The sequence below is a fragment of the Harmonia axyridis genome, chromosome 1 (genome assembly GCF_914767665.1).
Source record: "Harmonia axyridis chromosome 1, icHarAxyr1.1, whole genome shotgun sequence".
Classification (NCBI taxonomy): domain Eukaryota; kingdom Metazoa; phylum Arthropoda; class Insecta; order Coleoptera; family Coccinellidae; genus Harmonia; species Harmonia axyridis.
The window spans coordinates 12771787-12787234 of NC_059501.1; the positions used below are offsets into that span (position 1 = coordinate 12771787).

At 34.5% G+C, this 15448-nt stretch overlaps 1 protein-coding gene and 1 long non-coding RNA gene across 2 annotated transcripts in view; both read right to left on the reverse strand.

The window, feature by feature from the left end:
* The window catches only part of LOC123674726 (nephrin), a 368531-nt gene that overhangs the window by 249992 nt on the left and 103091 nt on the right, over positions 1 to 15448 (reverse strand). The gene's annotated exons all lie outside the window — the stretch shown is intronic.
* The window catches only part of LOC123674753, a 65650-nt gene continuing 54092 nt past the window's right edge, over positions 3891 to 15448 (reverse strand). The window contains exon 4 of the long non-coding RNA XR_006746704.1: positions 3891 to 4175. This is a non-coding gene — a long non-coding RNA (uncharacterized LOC123674753). The remainder of the gene's footprint in view (positions 4176 to 15448) is intronic.

The window sequence follows — 15448 nt, forward strand, 5'->3', positions numbered from 1 at the left end:
CAGTTATTAAGCTGGGATGAATAAATGAATGAAGTTTTTGTACCAAGTACCACCCTATCGAATGAAAATCTTTCGTCACATAGCCCACAAAATACTTCACGGTTCCAAGAAATTTAGGTGTTTTTCACCATGAAATATTCTCGATTGAGGGCGTCCTGCAAAAGGCATTTTTACGACACACATATGGTACGCATCATGTTCGTTTCTAAGCGTTCTCCACCCTCAATGAATCTCTCAAGATTTCATAACAGGAATTGGTTCCATTGTAAATCAATTGAAACGACATGCCTTCAACACATTGAGGAATTAATACATTTCCAAGCATATTGGTGAACATGAAAGAACTATTTACAGGGAATAATAATTGGCATCGTACATCCCATATGATTTACAACAGAAAATGGTTCCATTGTAAATCTATTGAAAACGTCATGTATTGACGCTTTAAGGGACTGATAAATTTTCATGTCTACTGGAGACCATTAGTGAACCATTTAGGTATAAGGAACGATAATTGAGATTCTACAGGAAAACAGAAATATTCAAACTTTTTTTATTGATCATGAAAATGATTAGATATTGATTTATTTGCATTGGAATAATTTGAAAGTACCCTGAAATAGATATTTGAAGAAAAAATAGTTAATTGATGATGATAATAAGTCCATTGATTTCGATATTGGGAACAAATCGACATACTGAAGTCGATTTGTTCCTAATATCAAAACCAACGGACTTACTGAAGTTGGTCACCCAATTCCAATTGACACCTAGCCTATATCTAATTCCATGTTTTAAGCCCCTGTAGAAACCATAAGTCCCTTCTCCTATTTGGACTATAACAAATATGTTGCAGTTTACGACATTGATAATAACAATAATAATAAAATAGGTAGGATTAAATAATTAAAACAAAGACTATATACATACAATTAGATGCAAAACGTAAGGAAATATTTGCATATCTCACCTCTAAAAGTTTTTCTTCCATCAGTTATCATATAACTACTTCTGATAGTTTTCCTCTTCCAATTTCTGTAGATGAAAGCTGCTAATAGAATAAATTCCTTATTTTCAGGAGCAAAGAATTCCGTAGCTACCAGCTTCGGAATTAATTGAAGTTGAAAAAGTTCTCGAAAGGTTTCGCCCCAAGTGCATATTCAAAATTTAATGCAAGTCTGAAATTGTTGAATCAGACCTGATTCCGGTTCAGAGAAAGGAGATCGATTCCAATTTGCATAAGAAATGAGGGACGCCAAGCAAGATATCAATGACAAAGTCATTCCACTTTCTATTACGGCATAGAAGTCAAATACAAATCCAGATTTCACGTATTGATAGGAATAATGTCGATCATCTTTCTGCAAATCGAAAGATCGCTTAATTAGAAATCAGTTCTCGTAAAGAAGTTTTTGAGAGTTTTGTTGACATTCTTACGACGAACGTTTGAATTGGGAGATTGAAATATTGAGATTGAGGAGTGAGATTTTGGAATATTACTTGTTTGAGTTTCATAGCATCAGATGAAATCTTGGAACACTCATCCTATTTATTCAACTCTTTCTCTACTGTGTATTGTAAATTTGCAATTCACATTTCATTATGTGATGAAACATGGGCGCCCGCAGAAATTTTTCTCAGGGGGGGCAAAATGAAAATTATTGAAAAACGATAAGGCGTCCATGAGTGTCATTGAGAACCGGAAAATTGTTGGGAATCAATTACTTTCCTTTTTTCCATGCCCTTTGGATTGAGAAAGTAATATTGAGGGTGTTGTGCTGAAAAATGAGGCAATCAAAATCTCAGGGGGGGCCATGGCCCCCCCTGGCCCCCCCCTGCGGGCGCCCATGTGATGAAATTGTTCATCTTGAGGTATTTCAATGGATCCAATATTTTCGCCTTATTATCTTCAAAATATTCTTTTTGTAAATTCATATACTATTTTTTTGCATGTTTGTTCAATGTCTGCAATAAACAATTTGAATCAATTTTCATCATTGATTGTGGTATGTTATTAGCAAATGTAGAAAAAAAAATTAACATAATGGAAAAGAATCATCAGTATCGCACTAGAGCACGTGAAAAAAAATTTTGAACGTCCTAGATCGATGAAAAGAATTGGCCAAAGATGCTGCGCCTACATAGCCCCAAGGCTATGCCTGAATGCCTACATAGCCTCCCTTGCTACCTGAAGAAGTGATCAATTCAGGTAATAAGGTAACTTTCAAAAGGGAATTAAAAAAATGGATACGGAATTTTGATAGAACAAGATTACATAAGATAATGAACCAAAAATAAATTGTGAATTACCCGATATAGATAAAAAAAAATTAAGAAACTGGATTTGACACTTACCTGATTTTGACATTTATAGCTTTATAAAATGGATATAGATAAAAAATTTAGAAACTGGATTCGACACTTACCTGATAGTTTTATAAAATGGATTGGACACTACAACATGATCGACCTATAGATTGAAGATAACCACTGTATCTACTCGCATATATCTGGGGGCGAGCACACGTTTCCTTGGGAGTTGTACTTAAACCAGAAAATTAATTATTTTGCGGCTAACTTAAAGAATGTATTGTTATGTTGATTGCTGTGCACAGTTAATATTTTAAACTTAACTCTACAGTATTATATAGTTTATTTATGTATTCATGTTCTGAATGAACTCTTTTATTATTATTATATATTATTATCATTATTATCTAAAAATGAACTGATACGGAAAAAAAAAAAATAATTCGAGCATGACAATTATTGAGATTAAGCTACGTGGAACTCACTACTATTAATCAACATACATAATATGACTCACCTATTATTCGGTGTTTCTTAGGTTTATGAAGAAGTTGATATATTACTGCTGATGGACTAGTCAATGAAAAATTATTTTTGGGATATTTTCATTGTCCGTGAAATCTCTTCATACAGTAAAAATACTATCTTCAATGTCGCACATGGTCATAATATCTTGATAATTTTCATGACGTAATAGTTATTTTTGCAAGATAAAAAACTTTTATTAGTTACCGCGTTTGTTGCTAGATTGGTAGATTATTTTTACTGGTTGTTAAGATAAACAGAACAGTAAGTAAACAGTAACTTACCGTTCAGCGAACGGTAAGTGAGAATGACTAAATATTAATTCAAATAATGGAATTTTTCATGAAATTTTCATTTAATTCATTTAATAATGGAAGTGAAAGTCTTATAAGCATGTTTGTTTTGATTTCGCGGAAATAACTGCAAAACAGCCGTTTTCCCAAGCTTTTTGAATTTCTTCCTCTTCAAAAGATTCGATATAGCTTATTTTTGAATTATATCATAAGTAAATTAAGTTGATTGGTGGCACTTTGACAATTTACAATTAATAAGCTTTCATCACCAAGCCAATGGCTTTTATTATATTTTACATAACATAACATTGAAGCGACGAATGGCTATTTTAATTTTTTGTTGAGTTTTTTTTTTATCTTGCAAAAAATGTCGTACAGCTGGGCTCCTCCTCCAAACAATTCTCTTCGATCAGTAAAATTTCCTTCTTCTATCCTCTAAACTTGATATACTATCAAGCAAGTGGTCTGTGCATTAGACTCATTTTTCTATTCCCAGTTAATATGATTATTTTATATCGTTTGTTAAATCTTGTTGGTTTCGACATATTTCTCAACCAAGCATTTTTATCATGATAAAAACAATTATTTTTTTCAGAATTTGGTGAAGTTCACAACATTCATCGAGAAAAAACATTGACATTGAAGATACGTGGCGAGAAATTATTTCATGATTACGATTGATAAGTTTTTTCAGGAATTCGGACAAGTTTTCTGTTGGAATTCTTTGAATAGAAACTTATCAATAGTGATAGATAATGGACGTTTATATTGTATCTACTTTTCTATACAATATTAACTTTTCTATTATATTGCAGAACAACTTAACTTCCATTTACTATAAACCGCGATGCTGGTGAACAGACTAGTTCAATAATAGGTTACCAGGTCAATATCTCTACTGGTGCTGATTGCAACAACGCATGAAGGTAGAGTTTCTGTAGAGTCGAAGTGGTGTTTCCAGGTAATGTAAATAGCCTTAACAGCTTTCCATTAAATATTGCAGATTTCGAATATATTATTTTCAACTCAGTTCGAATATCCACTCACCTGAAACAAAATTCAATAATCAATGAAAAGGAAGAGTTCAGTTTAGTGCAGTTCAGTGAAATGAGGTATACATATTAAAATTATTAGGTACATTAAAATTTGAATTGGATATCATGAAATGGATTGAATTTAAAATTTCAAGATTCTTATCAGTGATATTATGTCGATTGTTATCAAAGAAGAATCTTCCACTAGAGTTACGACAAAATGAGTGTTATGAATGATCAAATCATTTACACTTTCCGGCCAAAAAACTCGTCCACCTAAAATTCTGCTGAAGTTCGTTGATCAAGAACTTTTTAAATTTTTCATCGATTTCAATTGTTTATTCTCCAAACTTCTTGTTATCAAATTAAACTCCAGAAAAGTTTTCCAAAAATGTTGTTAGCTTATTTATACAGGACGAAAAAAATTAATGTATTTGTAGTCTAAATTCTTAACATCCTGTGGAACTGTTGAGTTCACGCTCAGGTTATTCCATTGAAGAAATCACAATCAAAAACCTAACCGAATTTGATTTGATCTATACCTGATAATTTCGATTGTAAAGGGTGTTTTTTTTTAGAGCTATAGAACTTTAAATTTCAATAAAACAACGACGGATTATTCGATTGACATGAATTTTATTTATCCGTAAGATAATCTTGTGGCATTACATTTTAAATATGATTTCTGGCATATGACCGCCACGGCTGGCTCGGATGTAGTCCAATCTGGACATCCAATATTCGATGACTTTTTCCAACATTTGTGGCCGTATATCGGCAATAACACGGCGAATGTTGTCTTCCAAATGGTCAAGGGTTTGTGGCTTATCCGCATAAACCAATCCCTTTACAATGCCCCACAGAAAGTAGTCTAGCGGTGTTAAATCACAAGATCTTGGAGGCCAATTCACAGGTCCAAAACGTGAAATTAGGCGGTCACCAAACGTGTCTTTCGATAAATCGATTGTGGCACGAGCTGTGTGACATGTTGCTCCGTCTTATTGGAACCACAGCTCCAGGACATCATGGTTGTTCAATTCAGGAATGAAAAACTTAGTCATCATGGCTCTATACCGATCACCATTGACTGTAACGTTCTGGCCATCATCGTTTTTGAAGAAGTACGGACCAATGATTCCACCAGCCCATAAAGCGCACCAAACAGTCAGTTTTTCTGGATGTAACGGTGTTTCGACAAACACTTGAGGATGAGCTTCACTCCAAATGTCGTAGCCATTGAACCAGAAGTGCGCTTCATCGCTAAACAAAATAAAATGGATGTAGTGCGCGATACGTATTCCGCACAGAACCATTATTTTCGAAATAAAATTGCACTATTTGCAAGCGTTGTTCAGGCGTGAGTCTATTCATGATGAATTGCAAAACCAAACTGAGAATAAATCACTTGACAGCTGTTAAATCGATCGCCATCTTGAACAGTAATAACAACTTAAAGTTATATACCTCGAAAAAAAAAACACCCGTTAGTAAAACTTCAAATCACTAAATTCACTAAATTATTCTGAATAGAATTTTGATTAATTGAAACCTTTCACTAGTAAAACATTTCTTACAATACAAGGCGAATCAACAGATTATTTTGTTATCTCCGAATGAGACTCACTTAGTGAAACAGTAATCTTATAGATTTCTTCCATTCTATTATTAAAATCAAAATATTCTACCTGGCCCACCATTATCAGTTAATATAACATGATAAATACGAAAAATCCACCAAATTCGAATATTTTCATACATCTTGTAAAACATAACTTGTATTTCATAATCAAACATCCAGCAAACGTGGATTAATTAATCCTTGTAAGTCCTGCTTACATTCATGTCAATGTTTGAAAAGGGTAAAAACGTGAAAATTGTTTTTCGTTCACAGAGAGGAGAATACCGGCCTCATCATCAAAAGCGAATGAAAAATAAGCATTCTTTTGAGGCAACAAACCCCATGGTTTATTGTCCGTATATATGTATATAAAGAGTGAAATTCGTTCCACAAAATAAGTGGAACACGTCTCTGCCCGATTCACGATGTAAATATAACTCAAAAATTTGCATCTTACATATGGCGCTTCCTATGAAAAATTGCGACTGTCTGCGAAAGGATATTCAACAATATAAATTGTAACGAAAAAACAACCGTATATAGAGGTCGTAGCGGAATACGGGGACTGCTGAGCATGAAAATAGTTTGTTCGATAAAAACTTGGGGGGGGATAATTTAAAATGGAACAGGTTAGATTTATGAATGAAGGATTCGCACGAATATATATGCAAGTAACGAGAAAATTATTTATGATGTAGACTGTAGAGCCTTTAATAAATTTAGGACGAGGAGGAGGAGTAATAATTCTAATAATAAATTCGAAAAGGTGGCGAGGTGAAGTCGGGAAGTTTACCGCGTTATTTCATCAGACCAATCATAGTTGAAATTTTAAGAGTCCGTTCACGCGGCGCAAATTCAGGCGTTTTCTTAACTAATTCGGTCTTGATTTTCTCAGAACGGTAAACGCTATCGAGATGATTCAAAACAATATTGGAAGATCTTAATCCCTTGTATGTTCGTTAGGTAATAATTTCACTTTAAGTTGCAAATTAATTGTTTTATTGAAGTAGAAAGTACGATTTTCAATACCAATTTTGAATAATTTATTGTCGCTTCAGTTGACCTAAATTCGAAAATCTAATACAAATTGGTCATAGCCTATTTCTTCTTCTTTCCAATGATACCAATTAGAAATATATTACATCATAGTTACTCAAAATTCTCTGAGACGTTGTAAATCTGTTTCGAGTGCCAGAATTGTGAACTAAAAATCGTTGCTCCTCCCTTAGGGGCGTGGCTTGTAGCTATCAGGACCGTCTCTTAGGAAATATATTCTTGAAAACCTGAATTATTTGTCGCGAACAAAAAAAGATATTTTGTCGTTCAAAAAAAGCCATACGACCGATTTTCATGTTACTTTTTCGAATGAAAAAATTTATTCCTCGTGGAAGATTTTAGATCCAATAGTCAACTTATTACTTCGGACCGAAGGTTTCGTAAGTTTGAGAAAAAGGAAATGTTTGTTATTGAAGGAAAGCGATTTGGATTTAATGATGATCTTGTGTTTACCATATTTCATATAATACAGAATTGAGGTAGTTTTGAACCTCTCTCAGATTAGGTATTGTACTTTGAAAGTAAACAAGAAGTGATTTCGTGTAAATTTATTTGATTTATATCAAGATTTTATTGACCCATTAGATAAACATCAGTTGTAAATAAGGGTTATTCGGTACTCTTTTGTGTACGTATTATTTCAATGCTGGACAATTTGACAGTTTCTAGGTCGGTTCAGCATTGCATAGGTACCTGAAAGAATTCAATTTCGAAGTAAGGATTTGAAAGGGTTTATTTTTGTACTAATACCTATATTTCTACTTACTCAATGATTTTATGTAGAAATGAAGGATATTAACAATACCTGACATTAAAATAACGCATTTTCAAACTGAAATTCGTAGAATGGTATTCTCAATTTGGGGGTGGGGTATTACTTGAAGTTTTCATATATATTTGTCCTGTGTAGTAACGTTCAAATCTTCGAACATCATTGAAGGTTTGAAAACGAATTTTGCGTTGAAATTAATAGTTCGTGAAATAGTGATATGGATCGTAGGAGAGGAAATAAAAGCAGGCTTCGGCTTTCTGCCATAAGAAAGAAAAACCGTAATATTTCCCGATATTTTTTAATGCAATTTATCTAATATGCGTTTGGTGAAGGAAATAAAAATTGGGTTTCAGTCGAAATTAGTTTTCGTATGCGATATGTGTAAATTTTCTAAAACAATATCTACTTGTCCTGAACATTCAGACATTCTTGATATAAATTCATCCGCTGTCAGTAGTGTCATGAATTCTGGTGGTGGTTATACACAGCTGAAGAAAATCGTCGAAGGTATGAATATCCCTTGTTTTTCATTTTCACTGTAGCATACATGCTACAAAAATTGGAATTCATCTTCGACAGCCATGGAATCCAGCATAATTGCAGAAGGATTTTGTGCCAGTTTACCTATGTACAACTTGATATACAGCAAAATGATTGCCGATGGGGACAGTAGCTGTTACAAAAAAATTCTTGATAGTAGACCTTATGAACATTGTACAGTTCAGAAAATAGAATGTACCAATCATTTACTTAGAAACTACTGTAACAAATTACGAGAACTCTCAAAAGCACGTGGTGTTCCAGGGCTGTTGAAGAATGTGATCAGCAAAAATAATTTACGATGCAGAACGGCTATAGTAAAATCTGTACAATACCGAAAAAGCGAAAAGGAAAAAACGCATGAAGAGCAAATCAATCTTTTGAAGATGGATATTATTAACAGCGTCAGTCATATATTTGGTGAACATAAGAATTGTGCCAAATTAAGCTACTTTTGTGAGAAAAAAGTAGCTGATCAAGACAACTTTATGCACGATTTGCGACAGTTCGATATAGAGGAAAAAATTATGCAGGCTGTGAGATATTTAGCACAACATGCCAGAAGTCTCATAGAAAATGTAACAACGAACATTGTGGAACAATTCAATGCTATGATCGCTCAAAGAGTAGGAGGTAAAAGGATCAATTACGCTTTGAGAAGGTGCTACCAAAGTCGTTGTTACGCAGCAGTTATTGCAAAGAACAAAAAAAAAACCAGTGTACTACATACACAAATATATGACAGGTCGTAGTCCAGGACAAACGGTGAAGAGAATGGAACGAAGTAGAGTGTCTTCAAAAAGGAAAAGAAAAGGGGGCCGGAAGTTACAGTTCTCTGCAGGGCCTGATAATAATTATGGAGGAAATTGTGAAAAACCTGACATGGATGAGGAAACATTTCAACTATAGTGGGCTGAATTCTTGAGGGATTTGATCAAGACCGAAGAAGTTTATAAGGAAATTGAGCAGAAAACACGACTTCAAACTGATTCCGCTGATTGGCATCAGCAGAGGAGGAAATTGTTGACGGCTTCAATATTTGGAAAAATATGCAAAATGCGTGGTACGACAAGTTGTTGCTCAACAGTTGAAAGCATTTTGTATGAACAATTTTCTGCAAAAGCTATAGATTGGGGAAAAAATAAAGAAGATCGAGCGAAGCGTCTGTTAGAAAATGAATTATGCTCGAAGATCACAAATAGTGGCCTTTTTATTAATAAAAAATGGCCTTTTCTAGGTGCTTCCCCAGATGGCGTTGTTGAAAGAAATAATCTTTTAGTTGAAATCAAATGCCCTTTTTCAGCAAGAAATAATAAGATAAAAGACGCTATTCAACAAAAACAAATTACATATTTGGAAGAGAATGTAGACCAGGAATATCGATTAAAACAAAGTCATAATTTTTATTTTCAAGTTCAGGGACAATTAAATATAGCTGAAAGAGAAAAATGCTACTTTGTCGTGTGGACTTTGAAGGACCTTTTATTTATCGAAGTCAACATCGACAACAAGTTTTTCGAAGAAAAAACTCGAAAAATTTTATTATGACTGTGTTTTACCTGAAATTATTGATCCAAGACATACAAGAGGCTTAAAAATAAGGGATCCTCAATACAAATTAGATCTTCAAGATGAGCAAAAATTGAAGAGAAAAAAGGCGAATTGAAATTGTTCAATTACTGCTCCCCTGTGTATCGCTATTGCTTGGATCAGGACTCCCTTGGTCGAATTCAATGGTTACAGAACAACTGTATAAGATTTATCGTCGGGATTAGAAAATTTGAGTATGTATCACATAAGCTGGTAGAATTGAGTTGGCTTCCTATGAGACTTCGTTTCAACTATCATGCTCTCTGTACTTTCCATAAATTAGTTGTGAAGAGAAGACCACCTTATCTCTTCAATAAGTTGCAATACAGAGCTAATGTTCACAATGTTCATATCAGACATAGAAATTTGCTTACATGTCCTCATCGTAGAACCTCAACATTTCAAAGAAGTTTCAGACACAACATCTGTAAATTGTACAATGTTATACCTTATGAATTGAAACAACTGATCACAGATTCAGGAACAAAATCAAAGAAAACCTGCTCAGTTCCTCCTAACTCACCTTCCATCTCCGAGAGGGTAAAAAAGGAAATTTTTTTTCAATACTTTATGCTCTATTATTATATTTTTTTTAATCAATGTTATTGGATGGATAACACACAATGTATGTATGTATTTAATTTTTTTTCATTCATGTTTCAACAAGGGTTAAGTGGTAGAACACCTATGGGTGAACTTCCCCTTGAAATTTCTTTAAAGAAATAAAGGCCTTATTATTATTATTATTAAATATATCATTATCAAGCAAGCTTCATTATTTATTTGAGTTATACAAAGTTCTAGTGTCCTATGAATTCCTAACTGTAGATATTCATGAAATAAATTCATCAACATTCTTAAAGAAACTTAACAATTTTGATTCGTTCAAAATTCATTTCATTTAATTCATAAGGGTTTTTAACAATTCAAAATATGAGAATAATGGTATATCAAAGCTTATTTGGATTCGCAATTTGATATGAAGTAATTATGGAAAATGAAAATGAAGGGTCATTTTCAAAACCTCAAAAAGAGTTCGTATTTCTCAAGTCTATTCTTATTATAAAGAAACCGTCTTTACAACTTTAATCATAGATGACCATTTGACAATCATTCCATTTCATCAAAATGTCAAGAATGCGGCCACATATTCCGACACGCACTAGTAGAACACGAGAAAGAAACGAGATCATCCCAATGCGTTACAAATTCATTCAATAGTTTTGTGATTATTTGATTCAGTTTGAGCGCGAGTCAGAGATGAACTAGTAAAGAGATACTACGCTATATTTCACAGTTCTTCTTCGATGAGGGCGAATATGCAAGCTAGGCGGCTGAAAATCTGAAATGTCTTTATGGTCCCGAACAGTCAATCACACGCAATATCGATTTCTTTTCGGTGATTTCGATGTCAAAGATTCAGCACGGACTTGAAGGACAATTATTGTCGAAAATATCGATATAATCATGGACATTGTAGAATCCGACCGTCATGTGAGCACTGTTTCGAATGCCCAAGAGCAAAAGATTGCAAAAAAACCGATTGGAACCATTTGCATGAGGCTGGTCTTAAGAAAATGTATGGGTACCACACGAGTGAATGCAAACAAACCTCATGAAGAAAATTTCTATTCGCAAATCGCTGCAATCGCAACAAAATCGACCCATTTCTGAAGCGGTTGGTGACTGGTGATGAAAAGTGGATCACTAACGACAACGTCAAGCGAAAACGGTCCTGATCAAAACGCGGTGAGCCGGTGGAAACGGTGGCCAAGCTAGAGTTGATGACCAGAAAGGTTTTGATTGAGTTAGGTGGAATTGGCAGGGAATTATCTACTATGAGCTGCACACATCGATAGTGACTCGCCAAAAGCCCCGGGACTTAGGTTTGGAGGTTCTTATGCATCCACCTTAGAGTCCAGAACTGACACCATGGGGAACAATTTTGCTACTGAAAATTTCGCTTCAAAAGAGGCTTGGGAAAATCGACTGCGCCAATTTTGCCAATAGGGGCGAGGGATTTTATGAGAGAAGCATAATGATATTACTTTGAAAACGCCGACAAGTTATTGAATAAATCGGCACTTATTTGTCCTAAATCGGACCATTCTAACTATGGCAATTAAAGCCTTGTTTTTCGAGCCAAAATAAAAATTTGTTTTTGCTACACTTCACATCAGGGTCCGAAAAGGGATTGCATAATTCTTTGAGTACTTAATTGTCCTACAACCCGAGTTGTGCACTTTACTTTTCCTTCGACCGCATTCATTTCCGTGAAAAGGCAAATCCCAAAACTTGACGCAAATCGCGACACTATTACAAAACGTCAAAAGTTATCGGCTACGCGGGCTGTTTGTTATTCGTTTCCGTGGCAACTACTTAAGGAATTATCTTATTGGTTATTCGCCGTGCGATTTACTCTACAGATGCTACCGTATTGGTTGTAGATCGAGCTCTCTGTTTACGGTGAAGTAAATCGCACAGTTTTACGTAGCACAATCCTTAAATAGACAGTTACATAATTGGCGAGTTGTACAATTTTCGTATTAGTAAAAACATTTCTTTTAGCAACGGTTTACCTTCAAAAGTGTTACAATTTTAAAGCCCACTTGCACGAACCGTTCAAAATATGAGTTCGTTATAAACTCCATTCAATTCCGTCGGTTAATTTTCTGGATTATCACGAATATACAGACACCACCTGTGAGCTCATATACCACACAGTTCTAGAAACTCACGACCATTCCACCATCAAAATCCCTACTTCGGCAGCAAATATTTAGCCTCGCAGCAAACCGAATTGACAGTGCAACAACCCCAGCCACATATGACAACTTCAAACGTAAACAGGTCCCCGGAAATCCATCTCGAAATTCCACTCAGAGGAGTATTTAGCTCCCGGCGTCGGAGTGAAACGTCAAAAAAACACACTCAGCAAGTTTGCGACTTGTTGATCAAAGTAAATATGAAAATTCATAGCATTCATAAATCTTGGGGGATAGATACAGCTTTGTCGCGTCCCGCAGGACCCTTTGGACTGAATTTAGGGAGCGGCACAGGAAATGCGGTAAATACCAGGAATCTGGTAAAGGAGCGGTTTTGACAACTTTGCGCTAACTCGATTCCCAGAGCGCTGAAGAGACGTTCCGATAGGAGGGTTGACTGTAATTCGTCTTCGGCTATATTTACCGACAGTTAATTTTCAAAGCAACTCGATTCCGAACTGGCAATCCCGAATATTCTGTTTTGAAGATTATTAAACTACTTTGTGGTTAGTTCGCACGTCGGCTACTTTTCGAATAGCAGGGGTGGGGGTGTTTCCGTTCTTCACGGATTTAATCCATAAAATGAATATGGTTTACCGAATTTTATAAATGAAATAGATGGATCCTTGAGAATAGCGTGAAGAATTCACAGTTTATATTTTTGATAAGGATACACCAATTAATATCTATAATATGAGAAGTAGGTTTCAATAACGAACTTGGAACCAAATTTTTTTTAATATTTTTTTATTAGGTACTAATGCAATTGTTCGTACCTTATACTGAGTTTTTCTTAAATGGAGTTACAAATGAAATTGAGAGATTCCTTGGATAATTTCAAAAATAAAAAGTCCCATAAACATGAGCCCGCAAACGCTTTGTTTTCGAGATACAGGGTGTTTCTTGTATAGTCCTACTTTTTAGTGATGCTTATAATAACTCCAATTTAGTAACCCCGTTTAGATATAATCGATTCAAAACTAATATCTACACAAATAAATTGCAATTTGAAATAAAACACAATAAATTTTATGTATAACACTGCCCACACAAATTTTCAATGCGAATACCCAGTTCAGTTCTTTGATAACTACCTACACTATTGGAATTTTTTGACGAGAATTGTACAAAAAGGTGAAGAACCGAAAACAACGGGTAAATGTATACCGATGACGAATGTTAAAATCAATCATGCAAAAAAGAGGCATCGCCGACAAGGAACATAATACACCTCGGACGAAGACGTCCTCGTAGTGCAATAAAAGTACTCATCTTGAAAGCGATAATGAACTAATAAACTTCGTAGACCTCATAGTTTAAGAAAACTGAACTCGAAGTTTCGGAAAAAACCCCAAAAAATTTAATAATCAGAAATCGTTATATTTCCTAAAATATTTGTCACAGACCCCTCTAATGAAAACGTCTTTGAAGATCGAGCTCTGATCTAAATTCTAATGAAGTTTCAAGTTCGTATTTTGTTTCTTGAAATTTTGGCAGCCTCGAGAAAATTATCAATTTTTCTTTGAAAATTTCAGTTTATGACCCATAATTTCTTAAATAATGTACTAATCGCCCAACTGCAAGTTTTTTTGTGATCTACGTAATCATATCAATTGAAAGAAAGTTATAAACTTTTCATGAAATCACTTTTATTTTTTTCAAATTTTTCAAGGTATTGCAAATTTGAGTGAAATTTTTCGATATGAAAATTTCTGGGCGAGTTCGAAATTCGGCTAAGTAGCGATCGCCAACTCTAACACCGCTCACCGATTTTTCGTAGACCTCATAATCTAAGAATGAACCGAACTCGAAGTTTCTGAAAATAACCCAAAAAATTGAATTTCTATACAAAAATCGTATTCAATACTAATTTGACATCCCTCAAGAATGGTACTATATTATTCTCAAATGGAGAAAATTGTTGAATAGCACTCAAATCGTGAGATATATAACAACATATAGGAATATATGTGCGTTCAGTCGGCGCATTAATGACGAGCGTTCAAAAGATCTCCTGACTTCACGTCGCTAATTTCCAAATTTTTTTTTTGATACCCTGCTTGTATATTCCATTGATTTGACGATCCTATCAACATTAAATTCAGCCCAAAGCTAGAAATGATTCACTTATAATACAACACTGTCAAGTCGATATTTCAGGATTTAATATCAAGGAAATAGAAATAAAGAGGCATAAAGAAGGCAGACAATTAAACGACCCTCATGCCCCCACAAAAACCGTTGAAGTCTGATTAGAAATAAAAGAAGAATATAATATCAGTATCGTGTTTACGACCGGAGTACAGAATCCAATTTGAAGACGAATCCGTCATTATCATTCTACAGATTGTGCAAAATATTTTTATGATGACGATATTCTGTTCATAAGAGAATAAATTATCTGGTATTTCTGAGGGAAGCTTGTACATTTTTTCATATCTGAAGACGAGCTTCCTGAAAAGAGTGTATCTAATTTAGATCCAATTACTTCCTTGTCAAAACAGTTGGCTCTTAGGGATCCGATCCGAGGTTTCCAAGTACTAATTTCCCCAAATATAATTCCATGTTTCGTAATTCATAACGGATGGAAATTCTATTCATGAAGAAAATTATTAAGCGAGCGTATACGTTCACCAGCTACTCGTAGTCTTCTCATGTTTACAAGTTAATCCCGAGAAAGTCACCATTTGTGACACTAACTTGTTGTGTGGTAAACTTCATGTTATACAAAATAATTAATTCAAATTCGGCGTAACTTCCGAACTTCAGAATTCTCCCTGGTTCCTTCAGAACTCAATTGGGATACAATGAGTGTATTTTGGGGTGGAATTACCACCATAATCAAGCACCAACAACTCCTTCGCTCCAAACTAATAACTTCAATGCACCGAAATATGTCGGAACTGATCTTGCAAAACAATAAGTAAGAATTTCACTCCATAGTA